The sequence below is a fragment of the Meles meles genome, chromosome 12, assembly GCF_922984935.1.
Source record: "Meles meles chromosome 12, mMelMel3.1 paternal haplotype, whole genome shotgun sequence".
NCBI classification, from domain to species: Eukaryota; Metazoa; Chordata; class Mammalia; order Carnivora; family Mustelidae; genus Meles; species Meles meles.
The window spans coordinates 8,167,787-8,182,756 of NC_060077.1; the positions used below are offsets into that span (position 1 = coordinate 8,167,787).

General features: G+C 45.6%; 1 long non-coding RNA gene across 3 annotated transcripts in view; it reads left to right on the forward strand.

Annotated features, from left to right (window-relative positions):
* Positions 1–14,970, forward strand: part of LOC123953824 — a 108,283-nt gene that overhangs the window by 77,580 nt on the left and 15,733 nt on the right. The window contains exons 1-3 of one of the 3 annotated variants that reach the window (XR_006820986.1): positions 8,930–9,069; positions 9,974–10,068; positions 10,263–10,409. The exons of 1 other annotated variant lie outside the window; for it this stretch is intronic. This is a non-coding gene — a long non-coding RNA (uncharacterized LOC123953824). Of the gene's footprint in view, positions 1–8,929; positions 9,070–9,973; positions 10,069–10,262; positions 10,410–14,970 lie in introns of those variants that run through there. One more of the 3 variants, XR_006820985.1, reaches the window with a different exon arrangement.

Sequence of the window (14,970 nt, forward strand, 5' to 3'; positions counted from 1 at the left end):
AAAGGGCAGGAATGAAAGGGTGCCCCCACCCCCACCCCCACCTCTGTCTCCGAGCACCCAATCTGGGCTCGCCTTGATCTAGGCAATTTGGAATAGCTTAATCTTCTGCCCTCGGGCGGCTTTGTCAGACCTCTGCTGAATTAGGCCCATAATGTATGGGCAGCGTCAGAGATTGCCTGGTTAGCAGACTTGGGGGGGAAAAAATTAAAAAGGGTAACAATCAATTATTCCTGCATCAAAAAGTCAGAAGGCATCCGTCCAAAAGGAGAAATTGTAATCCATCAATCTGACCTCGGGACAACGAGCTGCGACTTGAGATTTTTAATTGTTCAGTGAGGGACTGGAAGTTGGGGTTTGAACCGAAAGAGTTTTCAGCCCCGTCCACCGCCAAAGCACATCCGGCCCCCTAGGCCCCCGGGGGGGATTTTGACTGGGGCAAGATTAAATCAGGATTGTCTGAAGGGCAGGAAGGGGAGGGGAGCTGTGTCCTCAGAGGGTCCCCCATCTGCCAAACACCCCCATTCTGCCTAGAGCAAGCCCTTCTTCCTCTCCATGTTGTGAGGATTGATGGGGTGCATTGGCCAACATGGAGTTGGCCCCTATTGCCTACTGTTATTATGAGCTAGCCTGACGAGTCACCTCCCCCTGGCTGCGGCGTCTGCCTTTGGTCCCGTAGCATGGAGGGCCCGGACAGACAGAGACACTTGCTCTTCCAAGGGCTGATTCTAGGTCCCCTATTTCTCGAAGGTGCCTTTCCTGTAGGCAGGAGCCTGCGTAGTAACATCTCCCGGTAATCTGTGTGAGTGTGGCTTTTGGCAAGTAATGATCTGAGCCTCAGTTAGTCCTGCCAGAAAAATAGGACATTCAACACGGAGACCTCTCCCCACAGAAGTCTGGTTAAGAATTGAATTGGGCAATTCCTACTGTTTGATACGGAAGAAGTATTCAGCCTGTGTGTGCTGGGTTATTAGCCATTGTTACCGTGGTTGTTCCTGAAGCTGTACCTGGAGTCTCAGGCATTTCATTCCCAACCAGCCCTACCATAGGCAGACACTAGATTTTCCCCTTCCTGGAGTCTCTGGGTGGTGTCCCATCCCGAGGCATTGAGGTGCAGGGAAACAGTGGCTTCTATGGGAGTATCGTCTTCTGTTCTCTTCAAAAGCAGGCGTCTGCCGGTCTTTAAAACAAACAAACAAACAAACAAACAAACAAACAAAAAAACCCAGTAAGTTTTGGTCATTCTGTCAAACACCTTTCTAGATACCTCGAGTTCTCCCTAGAATTCATGGTGGCTTGGACCATCCATCGGACCTCATAAAAACCACTTAAAGACAAAAGTGTACCGCCAACAATTGCACGTCTCTGTTTGTCTGCTAGAGAAATATTTGCAAACGCCCATAAAGAAGCACATGAAAGGATGGTCACTGCCACCCTATTTGTAAGAGCGTAAAACGTGAGATCATCTAAATGCTCATCGGTGGGAGGCTGGGCACATAAATCATGGCACACCCGTGCAAAGGAAGAATGTCCGACAGTTTAAAGAGGTGATCTATGGAAGGATCTCCAGGATATATTGATAAGTGGGAAAAAAAAATTGCACAGCCATTGCATCCATGTAAAAACAAAATGAAAAAGCATCGCATTGTACATGACAGAGATCTGTATACTGGTGCAGAGAAGGTTTGGAGCATAGCTCGGCAAAGCAGGCAGAGCTGAGTGTTGGGATGGGAGGAAGGCAAAAAGAAAGCACCCCCCCAAAACAAATAAACAAACAACAAGCAAACAAAAAAACATTCACTGCTTGTTCTTGCCTGAAATGATGGATCTTTAACAACAAGAATATATCACGCTACCGTAAATTGGAAAGTGAGACATACGCAAAGATAGGGCAGAATTTCAGTAAACTTCGGGAACCGTGAATAAATCCCAAATGCCTCTCAAGAGTAGGATGGCAGTAAACGGCGGCACACTGGCAGAATGGAAAGCTCGGCGCTAATAAGAACAGACAAACCTCAGCGACACACAATGCTGGAGATAAATCTGGCCAAATGCAACCAGAGCGAGAGGAGCTAAGCCCGGGGAGCCTCATCTTACGATTCCACTGCCATGAAGAACAGAACCAGGCAAAACAAATCTCATCTATTTTAAGTCAGGCTGGTGGTTAACCTTGGGGGTGGGGCGGGGGTGGGAGGGGAGCACAAGGAAGCTTCCGGACGCACGAAATGCTCTTTTTCTTGATCTGGGCACAGGTTACACCGGTTTGTTCGGTTTGTGAAACTACATTAAGTCGAACACTTAGGACTTGTGCACTGTTCTGTATGTACGCTACAGTCAGTAAAAGTTCAAAAAAAATCAATAGTAAAAAAAAAATATATGTGTATGTGTTTTTATATGACAGGACAGGAAAAAGCCCTTTATCTTTCTAGAAAACCCACCATAAACCAGTCTTAACCATTTTTGAAGCCTTTAGCACAAGTAAATAATCATTTATTTAATGAAGGGAGGAGACCATAGCTTTCATCACATTTTCAAAGGGAACCTTCACCCCCTGAAAGATTAAGAACAAATGCTGTGCTATTTTGCAGGAGAGGCGGGCAGAGTGGAGGGGAGGGGTAGTGATTATTCCCCACCCCACCTCCCAAAAAAAAATCCTTGGGAAAAATTTGCTTCCTGCTCTCAAGGTATCAGCCATGAAATGTCAAGCGAGAGGTTGTCGGAAGTGGGGAAGATCGGGATGAGCTCCTCAAACCCTCCCCCACCCCCACCCCCCGCCGCCGCCAAGTTCTTGGTCAACTTTGCCTTCTGTCTTGCAGGCAGACGTTCACCTTGCCGTTCCCCACACATCTGTGGTTTAAGGTGGTGTGTGATGCTTGGCAGGTGATTTATAGCTCAGCTCAGGCTTGGGAAAAGGTTTCTGGAGGAAGGCCCCCCGACTCTTCGTTCGTAATTTAGGGGCATTTCTTGAATTCCCCAGGCCATTGGCTCCTGGCAGAAAATGAATGTGGGTCGTTTCTGGGATAGATGCTTCCCAACATATGCGTTCCTGTGAAGAGAGATGCTTGGTCAGAGGAAGTGGCTTTGCCCCATAAATCACCGAGCATTTGGAATATATTGTCTCTCCTTATGAGATATGAGAGAGAGAAAGAGAGAGACAGGCAGGCGGGACTCACATGCAGGGCACTTTCACAGGAAGCGATGTGTGAGGGGGAGGAGGTCAGAACCTGGGGACTGCCTGGGACACAGCAGTAGAAACATATCTCCTCCCGGAGATGGCATGACGCCCCCAGGCCACATGGTGGACCTGTCCCCGCATTTTCCGCATCCTTGCTGCTACCTGTCCCATTCGGAGGTTCTGCCTCTCTCCCGGACTTCTCCACTCACTATCTTTTGTTTTCCTCTCCAAACAGTGCTGGGGAAAGGATTTTAGCCCCTCGAACGCACACCCCAGCTCTGTCTCTGGCTAAGTCACATGAACTAGGGCATGGGATTCAGCTCTCTGAGACGAAGAGGTCTCGCCTATAAAATGGAACTACTACTGCCCACCGAATGGGGTTCTTGTGGGATGCCATGAGAAATTAAATGAGGTTAAATGAGATCAAATGTCTGCCACAGTGCATTCAGCTGAATCTCAATTCACAGTAATTACTAGGTTTTCTACCTTTTTCTCTGCCAGCGGTTCTCAACAGGGGGTGAGTTTGTTCCTTGGAGATATGTGGCCCTGTCTGGAGACCTCTTGGGTTTGTTGGATGCCGGTAGAACGGCATCCAGTGGGGAGAGACCAGGGCCACCGCTCGGCATCCTACAATGCACAGAGCAGCTCCCACCACAGAGAGTTCTCCAGCCCCCGGGTCCATAGTGCCCAGACTGGGAAGCGTTGCTTTTAGGCTGTACGTGCTCCTCTTTGGTATTCCCAGACTCAACTTGGTATCCTCGTTCCTTTTTGCCTTCCTGTGGTGCTGGCGGGGGTGGGGGACGTGAGTGGTTGTTATTTGTCACATCTCCAACATCGTTAGAAATGGGTCCAAATCCTGGCATTGGCCCTCCATGGCTGTGTGTCCTTGGGTGAGTTACTTCCCTTTTCTGAGCATCAGTGTTTTCATCTCTGAATTTGAAGGCTGGTTTCGAGGACTATGAGGGCTACTCAAAACGGGATTGAGCACCTTCATCGTCCCCAACAGCCCCAGGAAGACCATGAATTTCTTGAAGATGGGGCTGCATTGCTGGCTCATTTCTGAACCCTGAATCAGTGCAGGAAAACGGTCTTCTTTCCTCTCTCGCCTCTCCCCCGATGCTCTCAACTAGTCCCTTCCTTTTGCTTTAATTTCTCGCTTTTCTTCCTCCCTTTCATTCCTTCTCCTTTTTCCAGCTCACCCTCAGGCGGGAACAGAGGGGCCCAAGCCCTCTCTGCTGTGGTTACCCATGCACAATTTCAAAGCCGACTTCTGAACACAATGTGACCTGTTTCCAGGGGCCGGTTTGCTCGTCTGGTTTCTTTCTCTTTCACTCCCTGGCTCTGGTTATTTAACTTTGGTTCCTGTGAGAGGAAGGGGTGAGCTTTGAAAGCTCCAGAATAAAACGCTCCTCAGGGCCCTCTTATCGTGTCCCCCTCACCCCCTGCCTTTCCTCCTTTGGTGACAAGAGTTGGGGGTCCCCAAGCCCCCGGTGGGCCACCTTCCTCACTCATCATCTGAGTCCCATTCACCCCGCTCTTCCTGCTGACAGGCAGCCCTGCCTGCCCTGTGCATCTGAGCGCCACCTGGCACACACCGCCTGCAGGAGCAGAGTGGGGAGTGAGCCTCCCATCCCTGGCTGTGCGTTCCTGCCTCACTTTCCCCTGGAGAAGAACCTCAACCCTCTCAGAGGCTCTGATGTAAGCAAGTCTCATTTCAGTCAAGGCAGAGAGCCCCATTTGGCATTGACTGGGCACCAACATATTGTGAGGTGTTTTCCAGGAACTCTCACCTTCAGCCCTCACACCCACCCAAGGGGGTGGCTCCTTCATTGTTCCATATAAGAGACGATGAAATTCAGGCTCACAGAGTTGAAGAGATTTGCCCCAAGTCCCAGGTTCACTAGGCAGCGGAGCTGCGAACCCAGGCCTCTGGGAAGCCAAAGCAACCAAGATCAGCTTATCTTAGTTTGCCTGCAGCTCTCCCAGGTTTAGTGTGATAAGCCTGAGTCTGTAAATGCCCTCGGGCCTATAATCGGAGGAAGCAGTGAGGCTAACCTTGATGCTACAAATGGTGAGCATGGTTTAAGAACAAGATTTCCCTCTTCTCCTTCCTTCCTTTTCCTTTCCTGTATGGTCTCTATAGAAGATGGGCTAGCAGAGGCTTTTTGTCGGAGGATCCAGAATGGCTGAAAACTGATGATATCTGGGTTTGGAGAAAGCCGCTTTGTGGTGCCGAGGTTAGGCACAAAATGCGATTTACTCCTCTGCCAGTTCAGGGCCTCCCCAGAACCTTCTCTAGCCCTTCCCTGATGGTCTCTCAACTTGTAACCATGGTTCATGTGTCATCTTCCAATTTCCTAAGTGTCACCTTCCATTGCAAGCAATGGGCTCATTTGATGGGATCCAGGCACAGAAAACACACAGATTTCAGCTTGCCCTTCAAGGCTCTCCAGGATCTCTTCCAGCCTCGCTTATCTGCCCCCGAGTCCCCAAGTCCATTTCCTCTTCCTCCTGGTCAGCATCTAGACTACATTTCCCAGCAGCCCCTGCAGTGAGGTGTGGTCATGCGACTGAGTTCCCGCCAATGGGATAGAAGTGGGAGTAATGCCTACACTTGGCCCATTAACATTGTCCACCTGTCTTCGGCTCTCCCATACATGGAGTCTCTTCACTTCTGGGTGACCTCAGAAGACGCAAGAGCCACAGGGTGGGAGAAAACCTGGTTCCAGAAACACCCCTTGGAACTGAGCTACCTGCTGCTTGACTCTAATACACAAAATTGCTGTTCTGGTCTGACCAGTTTACATCCCTCCTCCCTCCTCCATCTCGACTTGTATGTCCTCTGCCCGGATTAGTCTCAGTGATCTGCTTCCTGTTTTAAATATGTTCCTCTTCAAAGCCCAAGTCCCATCTCTTTGGTGAAACATTCCCATAGGCTTGGTATAATATCTCCTGCCCCACTCATTAGTTCATTTTCTTAATATACTTCCTGAGCATTTTCATGACTGTCAGGAGCTGTGTTGAGTATGCAGAGAGGAAAAATCCCAGGCCACACTCTCTCTTTTCCCTTTCTTTATATATCTTGCCAATGCCTCCCATTGGTCCAACCCAATGGGAATCCTAAAGGTAAAGGAGCATATTAATGCTGACCATCCACGCCAGCCTTCCAGGGCAGAAGTCAGCTTGGTGAGCTGGGCTGAAGGGGCAAACCAGAACATACAGCACAATGATCTCTTCTTGCTTCTCTCCTGCACCTGATTTAAATGATAGTGGATAAATCGTATACCTTCCAATAACCTTGGTTGTTCTTTGCACTGTAGTCATATAAGTGTATTTTAGTGGAAATAAAAGCATGAGCGAATTTAACAATGTTGTGACCACAGACCATAAATTTCTGCAGCTGAAGGATTCTGGGAGCAGATCTCTCTGGAAAATATGACCTGAAGCCAATGTGGTTATGGTGGAACAACCGAACTTCCTTAGGTAGAAGGAGTCTCATTAGAGTCTCTGTAACTCTAAGCTCCCTCATTTCTTGGACAGATTTAAGAATTCAATCATCCTTGCTGGGACTGATGGTACCAAGCACACGTATCACTGATTAAATGAAACAGAAGCAAGCATTGTTGGATTAAGTAAGAAGAAAGAGGCATCTCCCAAAATGGCTTCCCCAGGAAGCAGAAAAAGGAGCAAAACAGGCAGCCCACTAGAATATGAAGACAACAGCCTTAGGGAGAGCCAGAGCTTTCAGGAAAAAAAAAGGAAAAACAGGGACAGTACCAGAAACACACACACACACACACACACACACACACACACACACCCCACAACCACCCATTTCTGATTTCCGGTGCTTTCAATCTGGGGATCATTAACAGCAGCATTCTGGCTAATCTTAATTGCTAGGGCCGAGGAAGGGAATTGCCAGGGTAATCAGATCCCAAAGCATACAGGGCTTTATAGATTAAAGCAAAGTTATCTCCTAATCCCATCAAAACGTCATAATCTTGTGTCACAGCGGCATCTAAACACAGCTGATTGCGATGCCACGAGTGCTGAATCTGGGATCCATCACAGCCCTGCCGTCCGGAAAGCAAATAACCCCAAATGAGAAGATTGGATTTAGTGTGGTCTGGAGATATTTACTACAAAGGCCTGAGCACGGGCCCCAGCGCTCCCTCGGGCTTTGCATGGGGAAAACGCTAGTGTCCCCAGATGCATTCTTCTTAAAGAAAATTTTCCCCAAATGGAAATAGATTCATCGTGTTTGCTGATTGCAAAAATTAATATGTGACCGCTGTAAAAAAAATGCAGAGAAAAACAGGAAAGTATGAAGAAGAGAATAGAAAGCATGGGATCTCACCAGCCAGAGTCACTTTTGTGACGTAGATCAGCTTTCTGTCTCTCTTGTTCTCTTTCTAGCCTCCCTCCCCAACCTCAGCCTTCTGTGTCTCATCCTCTTTTTTATTCTTCCCTTCCACTCCTAAGATGGTTTACTTTGGCCGAATCCACATTCACGTGGCTCAGCATGGCTAAGCCACGGCTCTCGTGTCTCTTCTGCTCAGTGGAATCAATGATAGAGACTGACCGGCGTCTCTGAACTCCATTCCAGATCCCACAGAGAGGGACAGCTGCCTTTGGGTCATTGGCATCTAATCTATCTTAACCTCCTCTGCTCACTCTCTTTCTTCTGCTCCTCCTCCTTATTTTTCTGCCTCCCGGAGTTTCTCTCTTTCTTTCTCTGCCTCTCTTTCTTTTCCCTTCCTTTAAGTTTCTTTTATATCTTTTCTCATTTGAATGCTCTTAATAGCATCCCTTTGTTTTTCTGACATGGGGAAGAGCTAATAAAGTAGGCAAAACCCCATCACAATAATGGACAGGGAATCCATTTAGCCTGCCCTCTGGCCATGAGACCCAGAGTGCAATGTCTTGAGTTGAAGCCCAGCTTCTGACACTCTTCAACTCTGTCTTCACCCACGGTCTTCACCTCAGTCAGACCAGTTTCCCATCTGTAAAATAGGGGCCCAAAAATACCCCCACCTCACCTGATGTCGGGAAGTTTCCAAATGAGATGATGCATGGCGTAGCTGCCACCAAATATTAGGAAGGACATAACGCCAAAGGGATACTTGGCTGTATTTCAGATAGATCTAAAAGGAACAATTAGCAGTTGTAGGTAAAAGTTTTAAGAAGATGGAGTTCGGCTTGGAAAGGAAATGGTCCCCACAAATGTCAAACGAGAGGTTAGGTTGTCTCAGGAGATACTAAGCTCTCTCTCACCGGAAGTGTCCAAGACAAGGCACAAAACCCAACATTCTTGGATATTACAAAGGGGATTCTAGGCACTGTGTACATATGTAATGACTTCTGATTCCCATGTTAGATCTCATATTATTGGTGTCTCCATGCTTTCGCTACTCCATCTCGCATCCTTTGTCTTCAGATAACTGAAGCTTAACTTCACAGAACTATGGGTGTGGGGGGACGCAGACTGATCTGGAAGTTGAAGACACTATGATATCTAATTTGCAAACAGTCCTTACTACAATTGCTGTTGAATGAGGAGATTGCCTCTCTTCTCTTGGGTTTTGTTTATTCAGACTGACAAGGCACCAACATGCTCCACTTTACCTCCCCACCCCCACCAATCCTATCAAGGGGAGGTGGAGGAATGTTCTGGTAATGAAGGGTTGGCTGACCTCTTTGATGAGTGTAGGTGTATGTGCTTGGAAACAGGTCCACTGCGTGGTGGGAGGAGACATTAGAAACTCCATCAGAGGAGACATGGAAGGGAGGAGGAAAAAGCAGCTAGGAATCACACCAACAAAGGATGAAGGATTACCACTGATGGGAGGACAAGGAAGAGCCAACTTGAGAGAGAAGATTCACCTGATGGGAAGGTTTGGGTAGTTTTTTGTGAGTTCACGATATAAATACCCTTCCCCTCCTCCTTTGGCCCTGTGGGATCTTCAGTAAAATCTACACAGCTCACTCATGCTTTTGTTGTAAGTGGCCATGTTTTGCATCAGTTTTGGCATTGGTTAAAACAGAGAGACGATACAGGGCAAGTGGACTTCTGTGTTACATCTGTCAAAGGAGGGAAGTAGACGGTGTCCCACTGAGAGGGCAAGAAGAGGGAACGTGGACCACATCTAACACACAGCAGGCATTCAGTGAGTGCTCCTTGGATCTACACGCTCCCCCTGGAACATGAATGCTATCTGTTTCCAGACCAGTTGCATTTTTCCCTCTGAGAAATGCTCAGTCATTTTGGTGTTTCTGAGCGTTGGGTTTTACATTTACTTTGGCCTGGAGAGTGAGTGAGGCCTGGTCTCTGTATCCTGGGGAGCTCTCCATTACTTCTCTTTGTCTTTTTTTCCCTCCACCCAATCACATGAGTGCCTCAAGCTAATTTTGGCCACTGGGATATTTCACTGCCCGAAATCCAATCCTCTGGAGTGTTTTCTCCAAGGGGAGAAGCACTAATGAAGCTACTGAGGGAAAATGTCCAGCCCTGAGAGGCCTTGTTCTGGAAGACAAAAAGATCATGATGTCTTCACTGGGATGGTTTTCTTTTCTCACCTTATTTTCAGAAATCCTGTGGCATCTCTGAATGTATCTTTCTCTGATTGTTTTTCTGAGGTGATGAATGGTAAATAGATGAATTGGTGACTAAGACATTTTCTCCTCTTCTACGGCACTCTCCTCAATGAATCACTCTAACAGACCCATTTGGAAGCCCTGATCATGGTATTGAAGACACAAGGTTTCCTTACAACGAGATTTTTTTTTTTTTTTTGACAGATGCCATGGATAAACATACACAAAAGTTGACTTGGGCTACTCCTGACTGAAAGACCCCTTGGGTCAGGAGAAAGTGCAGGTTACCAAGAAATAGGGTGAGAAGCCATCACTTTCCTTCTTCCAGCACTAGTGGTGTGGAAAGCATTGGTCTCAAATTCATTTGAAAATCAGATCATGTCATCAGCAAGGATGCGGATAGGGTAGGACAGACTGCAGGGGAAGGGGGGAATGTTGGCTTTGAGTACATTAACCCTGAGTTACTACTGTCTTGCTTCTCATTTCCAAACAGAGAAGAACCCTCTGCATGAGGGTTTCTGGACTCACATGCTGTCATGTCATCAAGGTGTCTTTGCTCCACTATGTGGGCTAATTCTTGACTAACTCCTCTTAGCCCCTGATCTATGCTGCCCCATGAAAGACGTTCCAGGTCCTGGAAGACCTAATCTGGTAAGTACTTGGAAACTTCTCTACATGGCATCCTGAAATCTAGGTTTCTGGAACAGGAAAGCCAATCAGAAAGGGAAAACCAACCCAAAGAATCCTTTATCTCTCTACAGGCTGCCACCAGGATGCTGAAGTTTTGCCTACAAAACAACAGAGAAATCAGCTCAGCATACAAATCAGTTTGATAGGTACCAAAAAAAAAAATCACTTATAAATAATAAGAGTAAATATTTAAAAATAACACAATAGAAATGTATCATTAATAGTAATAATATCAATAATTGTTATTTATAATCATATCCGTAGAATATTTGACATATACCTGGATTTGACTATGGTAAAAATATTTGATAGCCTAGGGTGAGCACATGGCATGTTCCAGAACTCTCCTCAGACCTTCACATGGTTTCATTTTATAGGTAGGGAAGCCGAGGCATAAAGAGGCCTAAAAAAACCAGATATAGTTAACATTTGAATTAATCTTCACTGTGATTCTTTGAGACAGGTAGCATAACTCCTGTTGTAGGCACAGAGAAACTGAGGCAGCGTAATTTGCTCAAAATCACACAGCTGCAGAGTTACAGAGGTGGGTTTTAAACCCAGGCCTGTCAGGACACTCCTAACAGGAACCACGCTGCCTCGAGGCCGAGCTCAGCATCTCTAGATGCTGGCCAGACCTGTCCTTCGTTCTGTAAGTTTCTTCAGATGTGGAGATATGGCAGATATGGAGGGGAAAAAAATGTCTGGTGTGCTTGGCAGGATGTTTAGGACCCTGAGCATGTCCTGCCTCAAACCTCCTCGACCTGGGGCTGGGAAAAGAAAAGAGGTGGTATGTGACCCTCATATGGATCCCACTCTCCTTCCTGTCTTTCTCATTTTCCTTCCTGTACCCCTGAAAAGTCCAGAAGAAGGCAGTTTGACATTGGACAGATTTCGGGAAAGATACAACAGGCGTCAGTGAAGCTTTGGTTAAGGTCAATGGTGGTCTTTGGAGCTGATGAGGGGTCACTAGACACCCAGTTGTCCCAGCGCCCCTTGTTGAACTCACCCTCTTGCCCCTGATCTAGGCTGCCATCTTGTCATGCATACCCTGCTCAATGAAGTCTATTTCTGGGGCCACTCTTCCGCCCGTCCCTTCAAGCATATTCCGCGGACCCTTCTGCCCTTGCATACAACTCCATGATTATAGCTAGGCAATATTAAGATCCAGAAAGCCAAATACTTTCAGCTTTGAATTTTTTTAAATTTTTTAAAAAGATTTTATTTATTTATTTGAGAGAGAGACAGTGAGAGAGAGCATGAGTGAGGAGAAGGTCAGAGGGAGAAGCAGACTCCCCATGGAGCTGGGAGCCGGATGCGGGACTCGATCCCGGGGCTCCGGGATCATGACCTGAGTCGAAAGCAGTCGTCCAACCAACTGAGCCACCCAGGTGTCCCTACTTTCAGCTTTGGAAGAAAACTGATGGCTAATCCCATGCACGTCATCATCCAGGTGAACTTGAAAACAAACTGCTTTGGCGTTCTCCCATCCTTAACCCACCCCTTGCAAAACAATCCCTGGTCGTTAGTTTTAAAATTGTATTGTATCTTGTTTTTTTGTTTTGTTTTGTTTTGTTTGTTTGTTTTTGTTTTTTAAGATTTTATTTATTTATTTGACAGAGATCGCAAGCAGGCAGAGAGGCAGGCAGAGAGAGTAGAGGAAACAGGTTCCCTGCTGAGCAGAGAACCCGAAGCAGGGCTCCATCCCAGGACCCTGGGATCATGATCTGAGCTGAAGGCAGAGGCTTAACCCACTGAGCCACCCAGGTGTCCCCAAATTATACTGTATCTTAAGCAATCGGAAGAAATGACAGCTTTGCAAGGTGGACTCTTTTCGTGTAAGTGCATTTTTTTCTATGCATGTCAGAAAGGTTTGGTGGCTTTCCACATGTGGGCATAGTATGTTTTCTATTACAGTTTTCTCCAGGTATTTTATGAAAGCCATTGCTCTTTCGGCTGAATCCTCTTTCATTTTTCTAACCACTCTTGGTGACGGTTTAAGAAACCATTGATCTGTGAAGGTTTTATTCTGTATTTGACAACCCAAATTCACTCCATTTTGGGTTCTGATGTTTTTCCACGATTTCCTTTATGTTTTCAAAGGTAGAGTATGGTCATGTGCAACTGATATTTTCCTCCTTTTCGTGTCTATTAATCTCGTTTTTATTTATGTTTTATGAGTTCTTACATTGCCTACGCCTTTCTGGAAAACTATTAGAAGTCAATGGTGACCATGAGCATCATTGTCTTATTCTGATCCAATAAAAATAACTTACAGTAAGTCACCACTCGATATCACTCTGGATGTGGTTTTGAGATAGATGATCATTAGAATGCTTGTTTGTTTGTTTTTTAAGTGATCTTTCTGTTTCAAGTTTTCTGAAAGGATTTTTGGTGAATGGATATCATCTTCCCCCCCATGGCCTTTTGTGAATGTGTTGGGGTTTTTATACATTTCTATTTTGACTAGCGTAAACCCTCCTTGGATGTGGTAGATCATTCTTTGAATATAGTATTTAAATTAGCTGGTGAGTATTTTAGCACCTTTGATTCCAGATGAGATTAGTCCGCTTTATTTATTAGTTAGCTTTATTTTGTGTACCATTCTTGTCTTATGATGCCATTACCAGGCTGATGCTGGCTTCAAAGACTGGAGTAAGAAGCAATCCACCTTTGCCTATGTTCTGGAACAAATTATGGGGCATAGAAATGACCTCTTTGTTCCCCATGAAAAACTGACTTTTAAAATTGGTTGCTGCATCTTCCTTGGAGATAATGCTTTTGAATACTGTTCTCCAAGAAACTTGTTCTATTCTAGCCCTCTGTTACTCCAGTCAATCTGATACTTTCCAGAATGTTAATCCTTTTGTTGAGATGTAAATTATGGGTGTATGTTTGTCTGTTTTAAAAATAGTCTCATAAAAAAATAAAAATAAAAATAAAAATAGTCTCATGCATGGGCACCTGGGTGGCTCAGTCATTTAAGTGGCTGCCTTTGGCTCAGATCATGATTCCAGGGTCCTGGGATCGAGTCCCACATCGGGCTCTCTGCTCAGCGGGGAGTCTGCTTCTCCCTCTCCCTCTGCCTGCTACTATGCCTAGTGCTATCTCTCCGTCAAATAAATAAATAATCTTTTAAAAAAATAGTCTCATGCAAACCATATATCTGAGAGTTAATCGCCGGGGGATATAAGGAAATTTTACACCTCAACAGCAAAAAAAAAAAAAAAAAAAAAAAAAAAAAAAAATTCCAAGACAAAACAAAACAAATAACAAAACGAAACAAAAAACAAACAAACTATAACCCAATTAAAACACGGGCAGAGGAACTGAATAGACAGTTCTTCAAAGAAGACGTTCAAATGGCCAGCAGGTATGTGAGAAGGTACACAGCATCACTAACCTTCAGGGAAATGCAAAGCAAAACCACAAGGAGATATCATCTCACACCTACTGGGATGGCTGTTATCAAAACAAGCAAAAGAGAACAGGTGTTGGTGGGACGTGGAGACAGGTGAGCCCTCATGCACTGGTGGAGGGAATGCAAACTGGTGCAGCCACTCTGGAAAACAGTATGGAGTTTCCTCGAGAAATGAAAAGTAGAGCTGTCCTATGACCCAGCAATCCCACTTTGGGGGATATAACCAAAGAAACTGAAATCAGGACCTACCCGCACTCCCATGCCCACTGCAGCATCAGTCACCAGAGCCAAGACTCGGAAGCAGCCTAAATGCTCATCAGTGGGCGAAGGGTGGGAGAATATGCAATATTCACCTGTAATGGACTAGTATTTGACTGCAGAGAAGAAGGAAATTCTGCCATTGGCGAACCTGGACGACATTATGCTGAGTGAAACAAGCCAGAACGGAAGAACAAATATTACATAATACTACTTTCCTGTGGAGTCTAAAATAATCCAACTCATAGAAACAGAGAGTAGAATGGCAGTGGCCAGGGGCTGGGGAAAGGGGACCCAGGGAGATGTTGGTCAAGAGTTCTAAGATTCATTTATGCAAAATTAGTAAGTTCTACAGATGTACTGTATGGTATAGTTCTCATAGCCTACAATACCATATTGTGTACCTAAAAATATGCTAGGAGGGTCGATCCTACATGAAACATTCTTATCACAACACACACGCACCAAAACCGTAAAGACGGCTGGAAAAAACTTTTAGAGGTGATGGATATGTTTATGGCATAGAGTGGGGTGATGGTTTCATGGATTTATACTTGAAATTCATCAAGCTGTGTGTGTTACATATTTACAGCTTTTTCTATGTCAGTCATTCCTTAATAAAGTGATTTTCAAAATCCTCATGTCTCTCTTTCTTTTTCTTTTCTAACATTATTTATAGTTTCTCTAGTCTCTTGATTTAATACTTATGAATATCAACCATGACTTCCAATGTGCCAGGCACTGTTCTTAGGACTTGACATATAAGACCTTTCTTGAACCTTGCAGCAACATTAATGGGTAGGTGGTACTATGGTTTTCATTTTACAGATGAGGA